General features: G+C 36.2%; 1 long non-coding RNA gene across 2 annotated transcripts in view; it reads left to right on the top strand.

Moving 5' to 3' along the window:
• LOC140617263 (uncharacterized) overlaps positions 1-23342 on the top strand; it is a 99784-nt gene that overhangs the window by 45522 nt on the left and 30920 nt on the right. The window contains exon 2 of one of the 2 annotated variants that reach the window (XR_012017492.1): positions 11077-11330. The exons of the other annotated variant lie outside the window; for it this stretch is intronic. This is a non-coding gene — a long non-coding RNA (uncharacterized lncRNA). Of the gene's footprint in view, positions 1-11076; positions 11331-23342 lie in introns of those variants that run through there. 2 annotated transcript variants of the gene reach the window in all.

Below are 23342 nucleotides of genomic sequence, written 5' to 3' on the forward strand. Positions count from 1 at the left end.
TTGGAGTAGGAATTCTTAATACTGGGTTCACTCATGAACTTCAGTTGGGCTCTAAGTTCTTAGAAATGGTACCTGTAATGTTGAATGTAAATGTGGGTTGTATCCTTCTCTTTTTGGAGGCATAGTTAATAGCTTTCACTGGCTTCAAAAAGGAGTCCAAAATATTAGTATCTTCTGCTCTAGACCCTATTGATGATCTTTAATTACTCATATTCCAGAAAAAAAATGTGCATTTTCTGTTTCCACTGTAGCACTTGGGGTTCACAGTTAGGAAAATAAAAATGACAAAGAAATCTATAATTACCATAAAATTTAGAGTCATGTATTTGACAAATGTGTAAGGTCATCAAGACAGTCATCGGTAAGTTATTTCTGAATATAATAGATTAGTTTTTATACATTTAGATATATACTTAAGACTTGGTAAAATGCATACTTTATAGATTTTAGATAATATACTAGGTGAGCATTTGTCATTCATTTTAGCTGCCTAGAATCAGAACCCTCTTAGATTTTAAGAATCCATAGAATTAATTGAAGGACTTTATTTAAACTCCTAGTGCATAGAGTATAAGCAGTAAAGGACTCAGCCTTGCATCAGCTTAATCTATAATTATATTAAAGTAGTCTTACTGGCACTAAGTTTCTTTAAGAAGCTAAAGTAAATGTTCCCTGGAGCCATTACCTAGAACCTCAAGTTCTTTTGTAGTTTTTCACAAAAAATAGATATAATCCAGAATTAAAAACAAGATAAAATAGGTAGAAATTGCCGAGAAGCCAAGAGAAAGAAAACCACACAAACTATTGAAAAAGGTCCGCGGAAAAATATAGGTTTTGGAATAGTCTTAAAATGAATGTGATTAATATAAGTTCTAGAAATTACATAACAAGGTGAAGAGTCTAAGAAGAGAGTAGAAATATACCCCCCAAGAATCAAATGGAAAATATATAACTGACAAATAAATACCCTCAATTAAGAGGTCAATGGGTGTGTTTAACTGCAGGTTGGAGTCAGCAGGAGAGAGAATTATTCAAGTGAAATATAGGTCAGAAAAAACATATCTTGACTAAAGTGGAGACAATAGACTGGAAAGTTCAGGAAAGAGCATTAGAGGCATATGAGATGCTAAGAAAAAGTCTAACATATATGTAATTGGAATAGAAAGAAGAGGTAGAGGGACAAAGTGAGGAAGAAAGAATGAATGGAGAAAAAAATTATTGGAGGGATTAATGTCAGAAAATTGTGCAAATGAAAGACATTAAGCAACAGATTCAATGTTACAATATGGATGAATCTTAAAGAAAATTAAGTGAAAGAAACCAGACCCCAAAACTGCATGTTGTAGGATTCAATTTATTTAATTATTTGTTTTAAATCATAAATTTATTTTTTATTGGTGTTCAATTTGCCAACATATAGAATAACACCCAGTGCTCATCCCATCAAGTGCCCCCCTCAGTGCCCATCACTCAGTTACCCTCACCCCCCACCCACCTCCCTTTCTACCACCCCTAGTTCATTTCCCAGAGTTAGGATAGTAGGATTCGATTTATCTGAAATGTCCAAAATAGGCAAATCTATAGAGATAGAAAGTAATTTCGTTTGTTGCCTAGAGATGGGAAGACTTGGGGAAATTACGGACTAATTTTTTTTTCCTGCAGAGATGAAAATATTCTAAAACTAATATGGTTGGACAACTCTGTGTATACACTAAAAACCATTGAATTGTGTACCTTAAATAAATTGTGAGTTTTTAAAAATATATATTTATTTATTTATTCATGAGAGACACAGAGAGAGAGGCAGAGACATAGGCAGCAGGAGAAACAAGCACCCTGAAGGGGAGCCTGATGTGAGACTTGATCCCAGGACCCTGGGACCACGACCAGAGCCAAAGGCAGACCTCAACCACTGATCAACCCAAGTGCCCTAAACTGTGAATTTTATCTTAATAAAAATCGTCATTTTTAAAAAAGACAACACAGTTTCCACCTGGTTCTCTTAGGAGAACGAGTTCCAACTTGCTCTTGGAACCCAACTGCCTTGTTGCAGGGAAGCCCAAACTAGCCACAGGAGAGGCACATGTAGGTGTGACAACTAACAACTGTGGTTGAGGTCCCAAGTGACAGCATCCATCAACTTCCAGACTTGTGACTGCATCTCCTTCAAATTTTTAAGCCTCAGTCTAGAGTCTTCACAGTGACACTCCAGACTTTGGGCAGCAGAGAAGTCATCCTCGCTGTGCCCTGTCTGAATTCCTGACTTGCATAATCAGGGAGCATAAGAAAAAGGGTTTTTGTATGCCACACACAAAGAAAAAACAAGGGAATAATCATATGGCTTTACTCATATGTGGGTATAATAAATAGAGAAAGGGGCCATAAGTGAAGGGGGGAAACTGAGTGGGGAAAAATTAGAGAAGAAGACAAACTATGAGAGACTCCTAGCTCTGGGAAACAAAAGGTTGCAGAAGGGGAGAAAGGTAGGGGGTTGGGGTAGCATATATATATATATATATATATATATATATATATATATATATAGAGAGAGAGAGAGAGAGAGAGAGAGAGAGAGAGAGAGGGCAAAAGCATCTGTAGCCAAAAACTCTAAGAACTAATGACCCAAATAACATCTCAAAGATTACTATGTGACAAAGGCAACATTTCAAATTAGTGGGAAAAGAATAAAGTATTTACTCTTTTTGGGAAAAAAAAGAAAAAAATGAGGGAAAAAAAACCAATGTATAATAGAGACGATCAAGAATGACAAATTTGGTTTCTCAAAAAGAATAATAAAATTGATAAATTCCTGGCAAGACAGATGAAGAATAAAATGAAAGAAATTCCAAATTATCAAATGAGAAACATGAAAGGGAATATTGCAATAGATCTGACAGACATTAAGAAAGATAGTAAGATGTTTTGATGCTTTTCAAACAAATATATTTGAAAATTTAATTGAAGTAGACAAATTCTTAGAAAAACAGTTTACATATACTGAAGAAATAATCCTATATTTATTAAAGAAATTGAATCTATAAATAAAAGCCTTACCACAGTGAGAACTCTAAGTCCCACTGTGTTCACTGTTGAATTCTAATAAACATTTAAGAAAGAAATAATGCCAGTTTTAGACGAAAATATTCCAGAGAACAAAAAATGTGCCAACACTTCTCAACTCATTTTATGGAGGTAGCATAACTTTCATACCAAAATCCCATAACTAATGTCATAAGAAGAGACAATTACAGTTGAATCTTTTTAATACACATAGATACAAACCTCCCCATAAAATATAAAACCAAGTCCAGAGAGGATAATACTCAAGACTATGTTAAGATTATTTCAAGAATGTAATTTTTCTTTAACTTTTGAAAATCACTTGATGTAACATGTTAATAGAGTGAGAAAAAACGTTATTATTTCAATATATGCAGTATAAGCATTTGATAAAATTAAACATCTATTTATAATTAAGAACTTAGTAAAATAGGAATAGAAGCAAACATTCCTATATGGTTAAGATTACCCTAAAAAAGCAAAATTTGTAGCAAGCACATTACTTAATACTGAGATATTAAAAACTTTCCCTGTAGGTTGGGAACAATGAAGGGATGACCACAATTATTTCTGTTCAGCATGTACTAGAGGTTTTATTTGGTGCAAAAAATAAGAAATGAATAAAGGGTGTAAGAGATGAAGAGTAAGATAAAAAATGGTATTATTTATAAGCGTCAAAATTATATACATAGAAAATCCAAAAGAATCTACAATTAAATTATTATAATTAACAAATGTAGCAAGATCACTAGACAAAAAAACAAAATACAAAATAATCAGTTTTGCCATTCTAAGCAAAATGCCATCCAAAAAAATGAAATAAAATAATGATATACAAAGGCACTGAAAATATTAAATACCTAGGATAAACCCAATTAAAGCTTGTGAAAAAGGACTATAAATATCATGTTCATGAATTGGAAAGTCAGATATCATAAAGAGGTCAAGTGATTACAAAGTGACAGATTCAATGCAATTCCAATAAATCATGATTTTTTTTTCCTTTGTCAGAAAATAACAAGCTGATGGTAACTTTCCTTGTGAAAATGCAGATGGGCAAATCAAGGAGTATCGTGAAGAATGAAAGCCAAGTTGTAAAACTATATCTACTAGATATAAATATGTACAAAGCTACATTATCAAGATAGTGTAATCTTGGTACAAGGAGAGACAAGTGGGCAATAGAGAAGAATAGAGTCCTCCCCCCCCCTAAAAAGAATAGAGTTCAGAAACTGATCCACATATAAAAAGCAGCATTTCAGGGTAAGAAAAGTATATTCATTTCAATAAATAATGATCAATCATTCAGATATCTTAAGGGAAAAAATCCTTGATCCTTACCTCACACTATATAGACAAATAATACCAGGTAGACTGCAGATCCAAATATAAAAGATAAAAAGTAAGATTCTGGAAGATAATGTACAATATGATTTGATTTCAACAGCACTGATAAATTACACTAATTACAAAGAAAAGGATTGATTATATTATATTATATTATTACATTATATTACATACAACCAGAACTTATATTTATCAAAAGACACTATGTTTTTGTTGTTGCCTGGCACATCCTAATGAATGCAAAACAGAGCAAGGTATAGATATACTCTGATTAACACAATAGACCTGATCCTGAAATTAAAGTGACTAACCAAGTCACCCTGTTCATGCTGGCTGTTCCCAGGTATGAGACTTTAAATTATGAAACTAGGTAGGTTTTCAACAAACCAGGGCAATACATTGGTTTCCCTATTGGAAATGGTGCAGGTAGATTAGATCTTTCCAAATGGCTTTGCCTATCCATTGCCTCACCTGAACACTGCACATAAGAACTGATTCCTCTCCATTCAAGATAATCTTCCCTCAGCCGGGACCCTGAACACCATGGTGATTTTCAAGTGTTGGGCCTTGTCCATATTATTGTCAGGTTGGTATCATCCAATGGACTCCATATCTGCTCCCCCAAATCACTGCAGTCCTTTTGACCTATTCCCTACACTGAAGCAGGGGAGGATCTTTGAAAGTGAATTAGGAGACACTGAAGGGGTTTAAGGCTTAAACACTTGAGGAGTGTTTGATCAAATTTCCACTTTTAAAAGACACTGTTAAAGAGCATAGAAGAGAAGCCATAACTGCAAGATATTGATGATGCATAGATCAACAAAAGGTGTATATATCATACTATATAAAGAAACTTCCACAGATTAATAAGATTATAGACAACCCAAGAAAATGTAGGCAAAACTAGTGAACACGCCCTTCACTAAAAAGGATATTCAACTGGCTTATAAACAATAAATAGTGCTCAAGTTCATTATTTACTGATAAAATAAAAATTAAATCCATAGTAACATACTTTTATATACCTATTGGAATGGCTAGAATAAAAATAACCAACATTATCGAGTGATATATAGTGTTGCTAAAGATATTGACAAGAAGAGTGTACGAAATGCTTATCACTGAAAGTGGAAATGCAAACTGAACAACTTTGAAAACCTATTTGCCAGTATCTATTAAAGTTGAATATATACATACACTCTATAATCTGGTCATTCTACACTTAATTTTTACAGCAGAAATATATATATATCTGTGCACCTAGTATGCTCAAGTACTCAAGTATGCTCAAGTATGCTCAAGTATGCTCACAGCAACATTATACTTAATAAACAAAAGATGGAAACAATCTAAGTGTTCTTCAAAGTAGAATGGATAAATAAACTGTGGCTTACTTATATAATAAATATCCTCTGAATATCCAAAAATCCTTTGACTTTTAGGATCTCCTACTCCCTGTTCCTTTTTCAAAGTCCTGTGTATATTTCCTTGTGTGTGAATGGGGTGCCTTTGGGGGAAGAGCCTAAAACTTTCAAGATATTCTTAAAGACATCTGTGGCCCCAAATGGTTAATTTTTTTTCATGCATTGATTCAATGAATATTAGCTGGTATTTCTAAGAGTACCAAGGAATGTTTTAAGATGTTCTATGGAAACAGTTCAATTTGAATATATTTAGGTAAGACTGCTAAATATAATCGGTCTTTTGAAGATGAACATACTTAAGGGGCACACAGGTGGCTTGGCTCTTTGGGTATCTGCCTTCCACTTGGGTCATGACCTCAGTCCTGGGATCGCCAGCGTTGGGCTCCCTGCTCGGTGGAGAGTCTGCTTCTCCCTCTGCCCCTCCCCCTGCTGTTCTCTCTTTCTCTCTCTCTCTGATTTCTGTCTCTCTGATTTTAAAGAAATAAAATATTTAAAAAAAATGAAGATAAGCATGCTTAAGACCTTCATAGCAACCCTACTGTGAAGAATCATGTGCTATTTTGGTCAATTTAGCATCCACAAACTAGTTTAACAAAGGAATTAAAATCACCTTCCCCCATTTGTTTTTGTTTTTATTTTTAAAGATATCTGATATTCTAAAGGATTGTTCTTTCTTGCAAAATATTTTGGGAAACTTGATTTATAACAATTCTGGGTGATGCACCATTACATGACTGATTATATGAAAAATACATAAGAATTGAGAGATGAGTCAATTAATTAAACTACTGAGTGCAAAACCCGGGTATTATTTGAAATTACCCTGCCTATGTTTACACACAATTGACTCAATACCCTCCTATGTTTTTAAAATACAGTTCCTGCCCTAATATTTCATAAGTTCCCAGAAGTTTGCATTCTTAAGCTCATTTCTGGGTCTAGGCTTCTGCTTCCATTGAACTCTTGATCTTACTCACATTGCACAATTCCCCAGGAATGTTCTCCTTCTTCTGTTGCTTATGAAACTAGATGTGGTCACCTGCTTTAATCTCCCCTAGTCAATGTGTGTGATAGACCTTACTGATGTTGGTTATGGTTCACTGAGGATTTGAAGGCATAGAAAAGCAAACGTCTTAAAACTTGTTGAGATCCTTATTCTCAAAAGTCCTTCAGTCCTTTGATCACTAAGAATTTTTTCATTGGCCACTTGTCAAAGGTTCCCACTTCCTAGAATAATGGCTCTACTTATTCCCTCCCTCCCTCCCTTTTTTTTTCAGAGCTTCTCTGTCTTCATTCCACATTTCCTGTTTTTATTCTATGGAGAGGGGTTTAGTTATCACCTGTCTGTTTCTATCTATGACCTAGGATCTCACCTTCTATTCTTCAAGGGCTTACTGAGCTCTGTTCTAAACAAATTCCTCTTTTCTGTTTTTATTTTTCTATTAGCCAACAAGTACTTACTGAATATCTCCCATGTGCCAATCATTTTGGTATCTATTTGACTTTTTATCTGGGTTGTTGCTCTGTGCCATTGCAACTTTCTCCCATCTCTCCTTCCTATCCCTAATAGTTTTATGTCCACATACAAAGGCTGTCACTTAAAAATCTTTTTCATAGAATGCAACACCTTTTCTGGGGATATAACTAAGAAATGTATCTCAAGATGGAAAAAATGTGTAGTCACAACGTTCCCTGTGTACAATATTAAATCTTTCTAAACATGCAATAGCTCAAGCATTTCAACTTAACCATTTCATATTTGCTATCGTAGCAATTATGTTATTGGCCATAAGACTGAGGAAAGTGTTTTATATTTATTACTTTATCCGATCTTCAATACCATGTACTCACATAGAAAGAGAAGAAGACAAATCACTTCTTTCCAGCTCTTGTCTTTCTCACCTCTATAAAAAAATAGTCACAAAGTTATCTTCTTACAACCACTCTCATTTTGTGATGTAGAAATGTATTCTTCAGAATATGTGTGATATTCATTCTTTAACTCACCAAACATACGCTGAGTCCTACCAGGAACTATGGCAGGTAACAGATCATAAAATCAGTCAGTCATGGTTTGTGTTGGGGGTTTGTGGCTTCTCCCCTTTCAGGATGGTTCTTTCACTAGTTTTGGATGATCTTTCATCACTGAAACAAATGACAAGGCTCAAATCAAATAATGTATCTACACATTTGATTGATAATAGCTTCAACTGAGAAAATTTTCACTTAGAAGATTGATGCCTCTATGACCAAAATATTCCTTTTTACATGACTATCTGTTGTTAAGTTGTTTGTATATTTCAGAATTCCCTAAAAGACCTAACAGGAGTGAAGACCATCATGTTAGACTGAGCTTTACTCCATGAGAAGGGAGCATCTATGAGCTAAATTCTCTTCCAGGCTAATGAAATTTCATGTGAGGCATTTGGTGCTCTGGGATTCAAAAAGGTTATCAGCCAAGCATTTATAATAAAAGTCCTCCCTGCTTTTCCCTTGCATGCACTGGGAAGATGGGAGTGCTATCAGTTTGACATTTCTGTCAGAACTGGTATTTGAACCACTGGATGATTCTGACAAATGCCACTGCTGTCATTGGCTCAGTTTTAATTATACCTGACTGAAGCTTTCAATGGCAGCAGCAGAAAACTTAATTAGTTGGAGTCTAGAGTATGAGCTGACTGGAGGATTCCCAAACAGTATATAGGCTTTCAGTGGAGAAGTGACCCCACCCTTGGCAGGGAGCAGTCCCGGCCAGACAGTTTTCAAAGCCTCTAGAAGTTATTGATCCATTTAGATTGACTTTGAGAACACATTACATTTATGTATTTGTTTTTCAAGGAAATTAGTAGTGTATGAGAGTAGGGCAAACAAGCAAATACAAAAAGAACAACAATAAAAAAAACCCCAGCCTATTTAGAAAACAACTCTATCTCCATGAGGACTGAAGAAAGGTGTGTGTGTGTGTGTGTGTGTGTGTGTGTGTGTGTGTGAAGTGGAAGCTCTCTTGAAGAAGACAACAAAGCAGAATGGGATGACTGCCTCTAATACATCTTACCTGCTTAATATTTGCTTACAAGGTGTAAATGTGAGTATGTTTTTTCCTTAACATTCGTGTAGAAACATGAATTAACCCGCTGTGACGTCAAACTGCTAATATGCTGCAATTAAAAGTGAGCATAACTCTTGCCCGCTGGTCAGAGAAAGGTTTCATTTCATTAGGAGAAGTGCTTTCTCAGAATCGCTGTTCTTCTGTACAGCGTTACTGAGATCCTATTGGAAGCTACTACAACTCACTGTGCAACTCAGGGCCAGTTTACTCTTCAAATTACATGTGGGTTTGAGGCTCCTCATTTGTCTTCACTCACACAGTCTAAGAGGTGCAGAAGAAGTTGTGCTGAATATTGAGTTTTGTCAAACATAAAGGATGATATTCTGCTTCATTTTATAAATAAAATATGACAATGCTTGACAAGGCTGACTGAACTTTTGTCTTGATGACTCAGCCAAGACTCAGGATCTCCCACTCTTGTCAGCTGTCTGGTTTGATTCTGCTGCCACTGTCACTGCTGCCTGTAAATCCAGTGACGCCTCTGGAACAGAACATTATTGGATACTGATTGACTACTTGGGTAAAATAACAGCCTAAGGGGAATTCTGCTTCTGAAGAAAGGCATGGCAGTGTCTGGCTTTGAAGTTTTCTCAAAAGGGTTCCTAAGGGAATAACTGTAAATTTCTCACTTTCAGGAATACCAAAATCCTGCTCTTTGGCCTAAGTTATCCTTATTGTACACTGGTGTCATTGACCTTTGGACAATACCTGAGTGGAGTCTATTCTCAATATTTTTAGCAACGCTAAATAAAATAAATCTTAGGCTTGGTTGTTAAATCTAGAAATATTAATTTCCAGGAGTGAAATTACTACTGAGTTAGGTCTCTTAATATTTAGCAACATGGGAGCTAGCTTTAAGCATTGTGTTTTCTTCATGGGTACATTGTGTTGGAATGCATGTGTGTGTGTGTGTGTGAGAGAGAGAGAGAGAGAGAGAGAGTAGGTGGAAGCTCTCTTGAAGAAGACAACAAAGCAGAATGGGATATCTTTTTGAAGGCTGATGTGAGGAAGTACTTAATCTTGAAGTTTTCAAGGGACTGGCTCCTGTACCCCCATTTTCTGGACGCTGATGAACTAAAGTATGAAATAAAGCTGATGGTGTCCTTTTTCATCATCTCTTTGAAAATGGAATGGAATTAAAATTGGTACTTAAAATTAAATGAGGTGAGGTTCCACGTATCAGGTAAATATAAAGTATTTAAAAGAAAATGCTACAGATGACAGAAAAGCACAAAAACTGTTCCTGACATGAATAATTCACTAATTCTCGGATGGTATAAGTCACCTACTAATGTGCGTTACTTGCCATTTAATGGTGGCTGTATCTGAAGAAATATGGAAATTGGAATATTTTAATAACTTTCTATATGAAAGATGATGAGACTGCCTAAATGATTAAGAGGAAGATATGTTATAATGAACTAAAGCCACTCGAGTGTAAGGTAATTTTAATTCAAATCTCCATCTGCTTATGTATAATTAAGACTCATTTAACAAGTTAATGCCTAACAGAGAGAACTGATAAGTTTGGTATTAAAGATCTTAAGAGAAGTAAATTAAACTGTCTGGGTTGAACTGGTCCTTAGTTTTAATTTCTTACACCTGAAACTTGGTATGAATTTCAGGGTCCACTTCTTTACTCTCACTATTCATTTAGCCATGGAGTCAAAGACAAAAGGGGAGGGGAAATGGAATTATCCTTTTTATATTTTAATTTGGGAGATTCCATCCTGTCCAAGATGTGACAGCATCTTGACTGATATGAATATTTATACACTTCATATTGCTCACTGTATAGCATCTATATGCCATTAAGATGGCGTTTTCAAAGCCACAAAAATATTTATGCACAGTTGAGACTGGCAGCAAGGTTAAATAACCTCAGAAAATAAGAGGAAAGCCTTTAAAGTGCCAAAAGGGACTGTTTTGATCTCTAGTGAATTTCATGAGCTTGTTGACTGCTCAACTTCCTACTTAATTTTTTTCTGCAGTTTCTGCCAAAGAAAGTCCAGCCATCATAAATATGGTGTCAACCTTTTTGTCTTCCAGCATAAAAAATTAATTCCCAGTGTATGACTCCTCATTTAGGAAGAAGATGAATGGATCTTCTATTTACATGCTTTTTAACATTTTCAGGACTAAATTCAAACGGTAGTCTTGAAGATTCACTCAGCCTTCTTGACAGGATTCTCACTGAGAAGTCATCATTTCTCAGCAATGCCCGGGTAATGCCAATGCCATGATGGAACCACAGAACTGAACCTCGGTCTTCTTGCTGATTGTCAGCCATCAGAGACAGCTTTTGTCAGGTCACCTAGAAGACAACTTAAGTCATAAGTTTCACAGATCGCAAATTAAATCACTAGAACTTTTTAAGTCCTTTCAAGAAATTCACAGCTCTAATCTCCTTTCAATATGCCTGATTCATTTCTTAGGACTATATCCTATTGCTTGGTTCTTTTATTTTATTGACCCTTTAAAGGTCAAGTAATTTGCTCAAGTTCACAAAGTTTGTAGAGAGCTGAGTCTAGTATTTCGATGATTAATTCAGTATACTTGCCAGAATTTCACCCTGCCTCTTAGAGCTACCAAATATACACTCTTTATTTCAAACACATATACTATATATACAAATATTTATTTCTCTTTCTTTCTCTCTCTGTGTGCATGTATATGTATATACAGGTATATCTGATATGTATATATATATATGTATATCACATATATATACTCACGCAATTAAAATATCCCTCTATTAACAATGCCTTATTTTATCTTCCATTACTTAGAAATATATTTTGGAAGGAGAGTAAACATTTGTTAGAACTTCCAAACTATATATGAAAGCAAAACCGACATAAGAAAGTCTGATTACCCCTCTGGAGTTGTATACTATTTTTGCTAAAAAGTATGTAGAAAGCAGTGTCTATAGCAAGTTTTCATCCATCCAATTATTGAAAATTTGACCACCCACTTAGCATGTTCATGTTCAATAGACCCATTTACCTCCAAATTGCTCCTGCAGTAATAAGCCTCACTTGGCATATGTAGTCACTGCAACTGGAGATTTTCCTCATAGTTAGTGAGATCATAAGCAAATAATTATTTATTTTTGATACAACTGTACACTTTCATGCATTGTTGAGAAAGCAATTGTTAATAACTTTCTGGAGGATATTTTAAGAATATAATTCAAAAGTCTTATAAGTGACATCATTCTTTAACAAGCTTACTCCTGGTTATTTATCCAATGGAAATAATCAAATTAATATACGTAGATATATGAACAAGTGTGTTTATTGAATCGTTATTTATTATACCAGCAGCAAATAATGAGAAAAAGGGGGGAAAAGGGCAACTGTTAAATAAATTATGGTTAATCCATGTAATAGATACTCTAAACACTGAAATGCTACATATACACATTTATTGTTATAGACAGATATTTAAAATATATCAAATCAAACAATCAGGACATAAACAGTTTGTATTATATGATATAATTTTATTAAAAATCATACATATGCATAGAAAGAGGTTTAGAAGGACATTGTTTTAGGTGGATTCTTCTGGTTGCAGTAAATGGAAACTTTCCTAGGTTAGTATAATAATGGTGATTATCAACATACATATGAAGAAAAGGGCATAAGAAAATCATATAGCTAGTGCTTATGTTGAACTAAAGAAATTTTGTTACCAGTCATCACTATAAAAAGCATATAAAAAGCATTATGGAAACAAGAACCAGATAGTCACAAGATTTTCCTATTCTGAGAATGCATAGACCCCAACTCTAGTTCTTCACCATTATAAAGACTTTCTCTTTCTCTCTGCATGTCTACATATATCAGCAAGTAACTAATGATCTCCCCAAAGTTCCAGTTCAAATTTTTAGCAAATTTGATTGATCCACTTGATCACCATTCTTGTTTAGACAATGCTTATGTTCCTAAGATGACTTCTTAGGAAATGACTGGCTTCAAGTTTGGATGCCCTTGGATTAGATGTGTACCTTCTGGTCCAATTAGCTATGGTTAGGGGTGTGGGGTTTTGTGATACTGAAATGTGACCTACGGGGAAAAATGGACTACAATTACAAAACAAATACTTCAGTTAAAAATAGGCAAAGAACTTGAATAAGCATTTTTTTTTTTTCAGAAAAGACATATAGATGCCCAACAAGTACATGGAAAGGTACTCAACATCACTAATCATTGGGAATATGCAAATCAAAACCACAATGGTATATCACCTCATACCTGTTAGAATGGCTACCATCAAAAAGACAGGAGATAAGTATTGATGAGGATGTGGAGAAAAGGGAACCCTGTGTATTATTGCTGGGAAAAATGGAAAAGAGTACAGAGATTCCACCCCAAATTAAACAGGGAACTGCTGCACAATCCAGTAATCCCACTTTGGGTATATAGCTGAACCTTGAACAACATGGGTTTGATTTGCACATATTCACTTACATGCAGATTGTTTTCTGATAAATACAGTATAGTACTATAAATGTATTTTCTCTTTCTTATGATTTTCTTAACCATTTTCCTTTTTCCAGTTTACTTTATTCTAAGAATACTATATATAATACATATAACATACAAAATGTGTTAATTGACTATTTACATATTGGTAAGGCTTCTGGTCAGCAGGAAGCTATTAGTTGAGTTTTGAGAAATCAAAATCAGATGCAGAATTTTGAATGTGCAGTGCTTGGGCCTCTAATCCTCACATTGTTCAAGGGTCAATTATTTTATGCAAAGAATATAAAATCACTATCTTGAAGAGATATTTTCTACCCTTATGCTCATTGCAATATTGTTCACAATAGCCAAGACATGGAAACAATGTTAAGTATCCATAGATGGATGATGGATAAAGAAAATGTGGTATATGTATAAAATGGAATATTTTTTTCAGCCATAAAATGAAGGAAAATCCTGCTATTTGTGACAACATGGATAGATCTTGAGGGCATTATTCCAAATGAAATAAGCCAGCTAGAGAAAGACATGCTGTATGATCTCACATGTGGAATTTTAAAAGCCAAACATAGAAATAGAGTGGAATGGTGGTTTCCAGGAGCTCTAGGGTGGGGAAAATGGGGAGAGGTTGGTCAAAGTGTACAAACTTCCAGTCATAAGATGAATAAAGTCTAGGTCTAACGTGTAGCATGATGACTATAGTTACCATATTGTATACTTAAAAGTTGCAAAAAGAGTAGATTTTAGTGTTCTTACCACAGAAAATGGTAATTATGTGAGTTAGTGAATGTGTTAATTAACCTTTTTGTGACAATCACTTGACAATATATACCTGCATCAAATTATCATATTGTATGCCTTTGACTCATACAATGTTGTATGCTAGTTGGCATATTTCAATGAAGCTTAAAAAATTTAGATAGGGAGAGAACAATAAGGGACATTTAAAAAAAATGTTGGGCACAAAATTGAGTTGTGTACTTACTAAAAATAAGTATTTCTTATAATCAGGATTCTCTGAACTGGCATGAATAATTAGTACTGTAATGAAATAAATTCTGCCAATTTTTAAAAAAAATAACAAGCATTAGTAATTATGCAAAACATTGAGAATTCTTATATACTGCTAGTGGGAATATAAATTGTTATAATTACTTGTTTTATATCTGGAAAGTTGAACATATATATTAAATCTAAGATTCAGTAACTTTTAGGTATATGCCCAATAGAAATGTTTGTACCAAAAAAAAAAAAAAAAAAAGAAATGTTTGTACCATGTATACAAGAATGTTCATCATATTATTTGTAATATTCAGGAATTGGAAACAACCTAAATGTTCATCAACTATAGAATAGATATATAGGGCAGCCCGGATGGCTCAGCAGTGTAGCGGCGCCTTCAGTCCAGGGCGTGATCCTGGGGACCTTGGATGGAGTCCCGCATCGGGCTCCCTGCATGGAGCCTGCTTCTCCCTCTGCCTGTGTCTCTGTCTTTCTCTGTGTGTGTCTCTCATGAGTAAATAAATAAAATCTTAAAAAAAAGAATAGATATATAAATTGTGGTGATCTCACAACAGAATACTGCACAGTGATGAAAATGAACTACAGATACACCTAACATCACTGATTAATCTCACCAACAGTGTTGACTAAAAGAAGCCAAAGAACATATACCTCCATTATACAAACTTCAATAACAGGCAAAATTAATCTGTAGTGTTAGAAGCCTAGACTGTGTTTACAGTTGGAAAGGAGGGAGAGGTAATATTCGGGAAGTGGATTCTGGAGTGCTGGCCATGTTCTATCTGATGGTTATACAGGTGTCCATTTTGTAACAATTTATAGAGTTTTCTATGTGTATTTTACTTTGGTACAAAAAGTTTAAAATATTAATCACCAGTAAATAATCTAAAAAACTACTTGGAAGGGAAATATGGATGCTACAGACATTCTGAAGCCTAGCTTATCCAGTTATGTACACTACAAGACTGCCAGTGGTTATTTCTGATGGCCATAGATGAGTCTCTATTAAAAGTCTCATTCCAAATGTTTTCCCCATTAGAGATTCCCTAATGTCGTCGAAATTAATTACTTCACCCCACCTTCTTTGTAATCTCATCAATGCTCCCTTAGTGGATGAGGGGAGCAACTTAGCAGCTATCTGGTTTTTTAAAATAATGATTTTGACAGGTACTTAATCCTAAGCAACTACAAGTGATATACTTCATGCCACATTACTAGAGTCTCATTTTTCCATCTTCAAGGAGGGCATGGATATGTTCACACACAAATAAGAAAGTAAGTGTATTCTAGAATCTTATGTGGAAGTCTGTTTACTGGGACTACATCTAGTACCCAGAACAATAGTAGTTAGAGTCAAAGCAGGAGAATGGGAATTGCTTTAAATAAGAGAGAGTTTAATACAGGGAAACCATCAAGATAGATGGACAGAACAAGAATGAGAAAATCTTGAAACTAGAAATAGTGGGATGCCACAATCATTCCTGGGCATGTGTTACGGATGTTCAGTGGCTGATGTCCCTTGGAATTTGGAGCCCAGGTTGGCTTGCCTGCTGGGAGCTGTGGCCATGGAAGAAATGCTGCTTCTGCCAGAGATGCTACCTGAGGCAGAGAGGCAGGAGAGGCCAATGAAGGTTAAGCTTCAGTGTCCCTTATCTGTTCTCTAAGAATCTGGGAGGGGTTCAGGGGGTAGATCCACATGGTTACGTGTTTTTGGAAAATTAAGATATTGTAACTATCATCAGCTAAGACTACTGCTTTTTATTGACTCAACTTTTTAATTGAAGTTTGATTTGCCAACATATAACACCCAGTGCTCATCCCATCAAGTGTCCTCCTCAGTACCCGTCACCAAGTTACCCCAACCCCCACCCACCTCCCCTTCTACAACCCTTTGTTCGTTTCCCAGAGTTAGGAGTCTCTCATGTTTTGTCACCCTCTCTAATTTTTCCCCACTCATTTTCCCTCCTTTCCCTTATAATCGCTTTTACTCTTTCTTATATTCCCCATATAAGTGAAACCATATGATGATTGTCCTTCTCTGATTGACTTACTTCACTCAGCATGATACCCAACTTTCACATTTCCCCTCATGTCAGGCATTGATGGAATGGCCATGGGCATTTTGGAGCTCAGACTAAATTGATATTTGAGGCACAGACCAAAGAGGTGAATTACAAATTACACAATTACTTATGTATATACTTAAACACACACAAAAGAGAAGAGCTAGAGCACACAGTTGTTGTAAATTTGTCCTACACTTCCTGGCAGGAAAAGCATATGGGTAACGGAGGAAAAACATGCTTTAAAATATAGTTAGAAGCAGGGACCCCCATGTGGCTCAATGGTTGAGCATCTGCCTTTGGTTCAGGGCATGATCCTGGCGTCCCGGGATCGAGTCCCACATTGGGCTCCCTGCAGGGAGTCTGTTTCTCCCTTTGCCTATGTCTCTGTGTCTCTCATGGATAAAAAAAATAAAATATTTAAAAAATAAAGTAAAATATAGTTAGAAGAAAATTTAGGGTAAAATTTTCAAAGTTTTTCAGCTCATATATGAAACGAACTTGGAAAGTTTGGAGAAAAACTTGTTTTTCCAAATTTCACAATCCTAAAAATTTATTTGACATTACCAATATAGGCTCAGAGGATGAAATGTTTTTAACTTTCAGAAATCAAATTTTGATCAACTATGCTAAAGAAAAGATTGAATTATCCTTCTATTCTCTCTATACAAATAATCACAAAACAGTTGTCATGTAAAGAGGTGATCTGGGGCACCTGAGTAGCTCAGTTGGTTAAGTGTCATCTGCCTTTGGTTCGGGTCATGATCCCAGAGTCCTGGGATCAAGCCCCACATCAAACTCTGTTCAGTGGGGAGTCTGCTTCTCCCTCTCCCTCTGCGTGTGACTCCCACTGCTTGTGCACTCTCAATCTCTCTCTGTGTCAAATAAATAAATAAAATCTTAAAAAAAAGAGGTGATCTAATTGTAGGTAGCCAAAAACACAAGAAGAATAGATATTAAACTTATGTGTTTGACAGATAATAAAATCTTAATTTAAAAAGTTTGTGATGTTTGTAAGCTTCACAAAAATTTGTAGTTGTTTATATTTTCTTTTTACATTCTAATGAATATTTACTTTTATGCCTAATTTTGAGCTCATAATTTTTTAAAAAGATTTATTTATTTATTTTAGAGAGAGAGAGAGCATGTGCACACATCGCACAAGTGGGGGAGGGGCAGAGGGATGTGCCCTGATGTGGGGCTGATGTGTGTACACTGATGTGGGGCTCAATCCCATGACCCATGAGATCATGAGATAAACCAAGGGTTGGGTGCTCCACTGACTGAGCCACCTAGGCATCCCTTGAACTCATAGTTTTTATTTTTTGTTTATTTTTTAAAGATTATTTTTAAAAAATATTTATTTATTTATTTATTTATTTATTTATTTATTTATTTATGAGAGACAGAGAGAGAGAGGCAGAGACACAGGCAGATGGAGAAGCAGGCCCCATGCAGGGAGGCCGATGTGGGGCTTGATCCTGGGACTCCAGGATCATGCTCTGGGCCGAAGGCAGATGCTAAACCACAGAGGCACCCAGGGATCCCTAAACTCATAGTTTTTAAATTTATTTTTTTAATTAGAACCTCTGCATTTTTTTTTGAACCTTTGAATTTTGAAGTCCCAACAAAACCTAGATATTTTCCTGGAAGAGGGAAAATGCCATGGCTTTCCCTTCCCTTCCTTCTGCTCTCCTTTCTCCTGTCATTGCTTACATTGACCAAATTCAGCTGACATGAGAGCTTGGACATTTAGTCCAAAGGCATCTGCAGAGTATGGGAAGGGAAATGCATGAGGAGGCAAACTGGCCCAAAATGTCACAGCAAGGAAGGCAGGAAATTGGTCCTTTTATATTCTGCTGGTAGGAATTGAAATTGTGCCACCTTTGTGGGGCAGTAGTATTTATGAGGGTAGCCATCAAAATCATAAATGTACCTACCCTTCGACTCTGCAACTCCACTTTCAGAAGCTTATCTGAGATATACTCACTCATGCAGGAAATGATATGATTATTAATGAAGGCATTGATTGCAATAGTTAAAGATTAGAGACAATCAAAATATACTTAAATGGGTGATAGATGAATACATTTATGGTATATCAATACAATGTAATACTATTCCCTTTAAAAAGGAGGAGAACAAACAAAAGAAAGGAAGCTCTTTATGGATTAATATGGAATTGTATGAAGTAAAAAGTGTTTGTTCAGTTATGCTATCACTGATGTAAGTAAAGTTCATAATCCTTTAACTGAACTTCGAAAATTCATAAATCTCTGACTACCAAATATTTTTTTCCATAGATAATTGGGTTGTAAAATCTGATTTGAAGTTGCATGGGGTTATTTATAGTTTAAAGGCTTTTAGGTTTCGATGAAGAAGATGAAGTTAATAAAAAAAAAGAAAAAGAAGATGAAGTTAAGCATTGGGTTAGGGGTGTTTCCCCAGATTCTACTGGGAATGTTTCTAAAACCCATTCTCCAGTCTTGAAAGTGGCTCCAGAGGAGCTGAGACGACATGTGAATGGGATGCACTTGCCTTCTACTTTTAATGAAGCAGAGATGTGACATTTGCAAACCACCCCCCGTTCCCCAGGTAACAAGAGGAAGAAGGGCAATGAAAACTTGATATATCCCTTACTTCCGTGCCACTAGGCTTCTGTTCATTCCTGCTCTCTGGTAACCAGCCCTTTGTGGCCATAGAGAAAAGAAAGGAAACCAGTGGATGGTATGATTGGTGCCCCTAGAACACATTCCTCCAGTCCCTGCCTCCTACTCTGAATTTCATATCTGCTTTTTCAATTGCCCATTAGACATTTCTTTTCAGATTGTTTTACTGGCACCTTAAAATCAACATACCTAAAACTGAATTGTTTACCTTTTCTTCCAGAGCATCTTTCTCAGGCTAAGTATGTTTTACTGGGTGGTACCGTCATTCACTTGGTAACATAACCAGAAACCTGCACTATAGGCTCAACTTCTTCCTCCCTCTGATGATCTCCTATTCTATGTCCTGTTATTTCCCAAGACCTGGCTATTCTACTTTCCTAATAGGATTGCCAGACAAATTACAGGATGTCTAATTCAATGAAAATTTCAGATGAACTGTAATTGTTAATTTAAGTATGAATACTTACATTTGAAATGAATACTTACATTTAAAAAATGAATACTTACATTTAAAAAATTATTCACTGATTTTCTGAAATACAAATTTAACTGGGGTTCTGCATTTTACTTGCATCTCTAATCTGCATCCAAATCTGCATTTCTAGTTCCCATCATCTGTCAAATCCTCTTACTGGCCCCTTGTTCAGTTCTTCTCTCTTCTCTCCCATGTCAGTGGAACAGCCTCCTAACTGGTTGTCCTTCTTCCAAATGTTTCTGCACCCAATACAAAGGCTAAGTTGCTAATAGACAGATCTTTCTAAAACATAAATTTGATCACTTTAACTACCCCCCAACTCTCCCATCCTTCTCATAACTTACATTCCAGCCATACGTTGTGTTAGAAACTAGCCAGTGAGTCTGCTGGTTGACCCACACTGGCTTCCTCCCAAGCAGCCCCACAACAAGCTTTCTCATGTCACCAGGGCTGTACCCTCACCTGCAAAGCCAAGAATTCTCCCAATGGTGCATGAGCCTGTCCACTTCCCATCTTCTCTATAAATATACAAGATTCCAAAGATCTAGGTCTCTCTTCTAAATCCCGACTGCTTGATGTTCTAGAGTGTGCTGTGCATATATAGTGTTTCAGAAGGTGGCAGCCACCAAGGAAACTGGTTTAAAAAAATTTTTTTTTTTGGTGAATAATGGAAGGAATAGGTGGGCATTATTTTATAGCAATGCATTGCTTTTTATTTTTCCTCTTGAAAATGTCCTTATTTGCTTCAGAGGCAAATGATGAAATTTACCTAAGATAACTCCATAACAAACTGTGGTATAGGTGCAACACAAGGAAATTTGGAATAGAATGTTTTATTATTTGTTGCCAATTTTTAGAATGTTAGAAATAAAATGGGCTTTGGAGATCATTTATTCCAATATTATCACTCTACAGATGAGAAAATAAAGACTCAAGGAAGGGAAATAACTTGCTTAAGATCATAGAAATGATGAGAACTGTCCCGTGGGTAAATCATCATTCAGAGCTATGAGGGCAGAGAAAGCTTTCCCTAAGGTGATAGCAGCCTGTAGGAAGAAGCCCTCACCTCTCTTAGCCCTCTTGTGTTCCTCATGGACTCCATGATTCTGTGCTGACTTCTTAATACAGTCAGATTTCAGGTGCTCGTACTTCATTGCCTCAAGACAAGAAGTTTATTAATGATCCATGTAAGGCACCTCACACATTAACATTGTAGACTCCCAAACATATTACCTTCTCTTGTGTTTTATACCATTTCTATTTTTTGTGTCCTCTATCCGATTGATTTTCCTGATTAGTGTCCTTTGTTTCAAACAAAGAAGTCAGACTAAATTAAATGGGCACAATTGAAATTCTACACTATATTTGCTGACCCTACCATACTGATAACATCAGAATAGGGCTGGTGTATGGAAACATTTGAGTAGGTTTTGCTTCCTAGAGTGCCTCACAAATATTCCAGAATATGCTGGGCAGTTGCATCCCATTGAAGCTATTCTTATCGCCACAGCAGAGATGAAGTTAAATAAATGTCTTGGTTTATTAAATTTTTTTGTTCAAACACATTTTAGGTTTGAATAGGTAGCATTGACTATGCTTCCTATTAAAATACCAGGCTGTAAAGACTAGTGACAGTTCTGTAAATGGATATCCAAGAGGTTCTTTACAACAATGGCACATTTCTGATTGTGGACGTGGCAAGCCACACAGTAGAAAGGGGTGATAATAAATTTGAAGCAGAATGTAGCTTTGTACTGGTTAGCTGAAACAAAAACACAACCTACCATCATAATTCCCCACCACAGACAACATGCAATTAAAAAAGTAGGCTGACTGGTAAAGTAGAACCAAACGAGGAAAAGTCAGCATATTTGATGACACAAAGAAAATGGTGTCAAGTGTCTGGACTCCCATTTGAAGCAGAACTTACAGAGCTTAGGGAACAGGTTGCTTTTACCTCTAATGTACATTCTTAATTAATGGAGAGGCTGGAGGTAGTGGAAGGAAGAGAAACTCTGGGGACAGACTATCTTGAGTCTGAATCCGGAATCTATGGCTTAGTAGCTGTGCAACTCATGGCATATCAGCCACAGGTGATACACATCACCTATAGGCCAAAATAATAGCTAATAGTGCCCACTCTGTGCCAATACCTATCTAGCTTCTTTATATGGACTAACCCATTTAATTCTCAACCTATGAAAAAGGTTATAATTATCTTCACTGTACTAAGTGGCAGCAAGCTTAAGTAACTTGCCTGAGCCATATAAACCTAGTAAGCGGCAGAGTAGGGAGGCAGAAGATAAATAGTGGATATTAGTAAGTTAAAAACATGTAGTGGCATAATGAGTAACAAGCAGGACTCTAACTTATAGATGGCCCATGGACCCAGAAGCAATGTTTTTTTTTTTTTTTTTTCAATATAACACCATTGACTAGGATGTGTAAAAAATGTATGACACCCAAAATCCAGAGCAGCTGTTGTTTGGTAAAACAGAAGAAATGCCAGAAGGACATATGTGGAGATGGTTACTAACTGTGCAACACACTATACTCATGACAGACATGTTATAGGAAAAAAATATTAGACACTATTAGGTAGAAAGCCAAGTGAGTGTTTTCTTTTTTTAAGATTTATTTATTTATATATTCAGGAGAGACACAGAGAGGCAGAAACATAGGCAGAGGGAGAAGCAGGCTCCATGCAGGGAGCTGGATGTGGGACTCCATCCTGGGTCTCCAGGATCACGCCCTGGGCTTAAGGTGGCGCTTAGCCACCCGGGCTGCCCAAGCCAAGAGTGTTAAGACAATAACATCTATGAGTCTTGGGATCCCTGGGTGGCGCAGCGGTTTGGCGCCTGCCTTTGGCCCAGGGCGCGATCCTGGAGACCCGGGATCGAATCCCACGTCGGGCTCCTGGTGCATGGAGCCTGCTTCTCCCTCTGCCTGTGTCTCTGCCTCATTCTCTCTCTCTCTCTGTGACTATCACAAATAAATAAAAATTTAAAAAAACAAAACAAAACAAACAAACAAACAAAAAATCTATGAGTCTTTAGAAATAAGAGTGGCTGCTAACAAGAGTTAGGGTAAATCTCCTGGAGAGATGGGAAGATAGGAAATAAACAGCGATGGAGAGATGGGCAAGAAGAAAAGAGAAGGTTTTGTCTAACATGCAAAACACAAGCAAAGAGTGGTGTTGGAAGTGAAAATGGTGTGTTTGAAAAACTGGAGGGAGGCATGTTCGACTAAAGTAGAAGCATAGTGGAGCTTCCATGTTAACTTGACTCTGCTTTGGCTGAAAAGGGGAGCCATCTTGGGTGGAAATAGCAAAAAACAAACAAACCAAAAAACCCAGAACAAAAAAATCTCAAAGTTCTCAGGAGGTGACTATTTCGGTCATTTATTTTTGTCAGTGCCTTCCTGTAGGCGGTATTCCCTGAAATTCTGAAACCATTTCATGCATATTTATAGGAAGAAATGGTTTGTTTTATCTAAAATCTAAGTCTGGGACCCCTGGGTGGCTCGGCAGTTGAGCATCTGCCCTTGGCTCAGTATTGGGCTCCCTGCATGGAGCCAGCTTCTCCCTCCTCCTCTCTCTCTGTGTGTCTCTCATGAATAAACAAACAAACAAATAAGTAAAGTCTTAAAAAAATAAAGTCTAAGTCCTTTAATGTACTTCCAA

The sequence above is a fragment of the Canis lupus genome, chromosome 25 (genome assembly GCF_048164855.1).
Source record: "Canis lupus baileyi chromosome 25, mCanLup2.hap1, whole genome shotgun sequence".
NCBI lineage: Eukaryota > Metazoa > Chordata > Mammalia > Carnivora > Canidae > Canis > Canis lupus.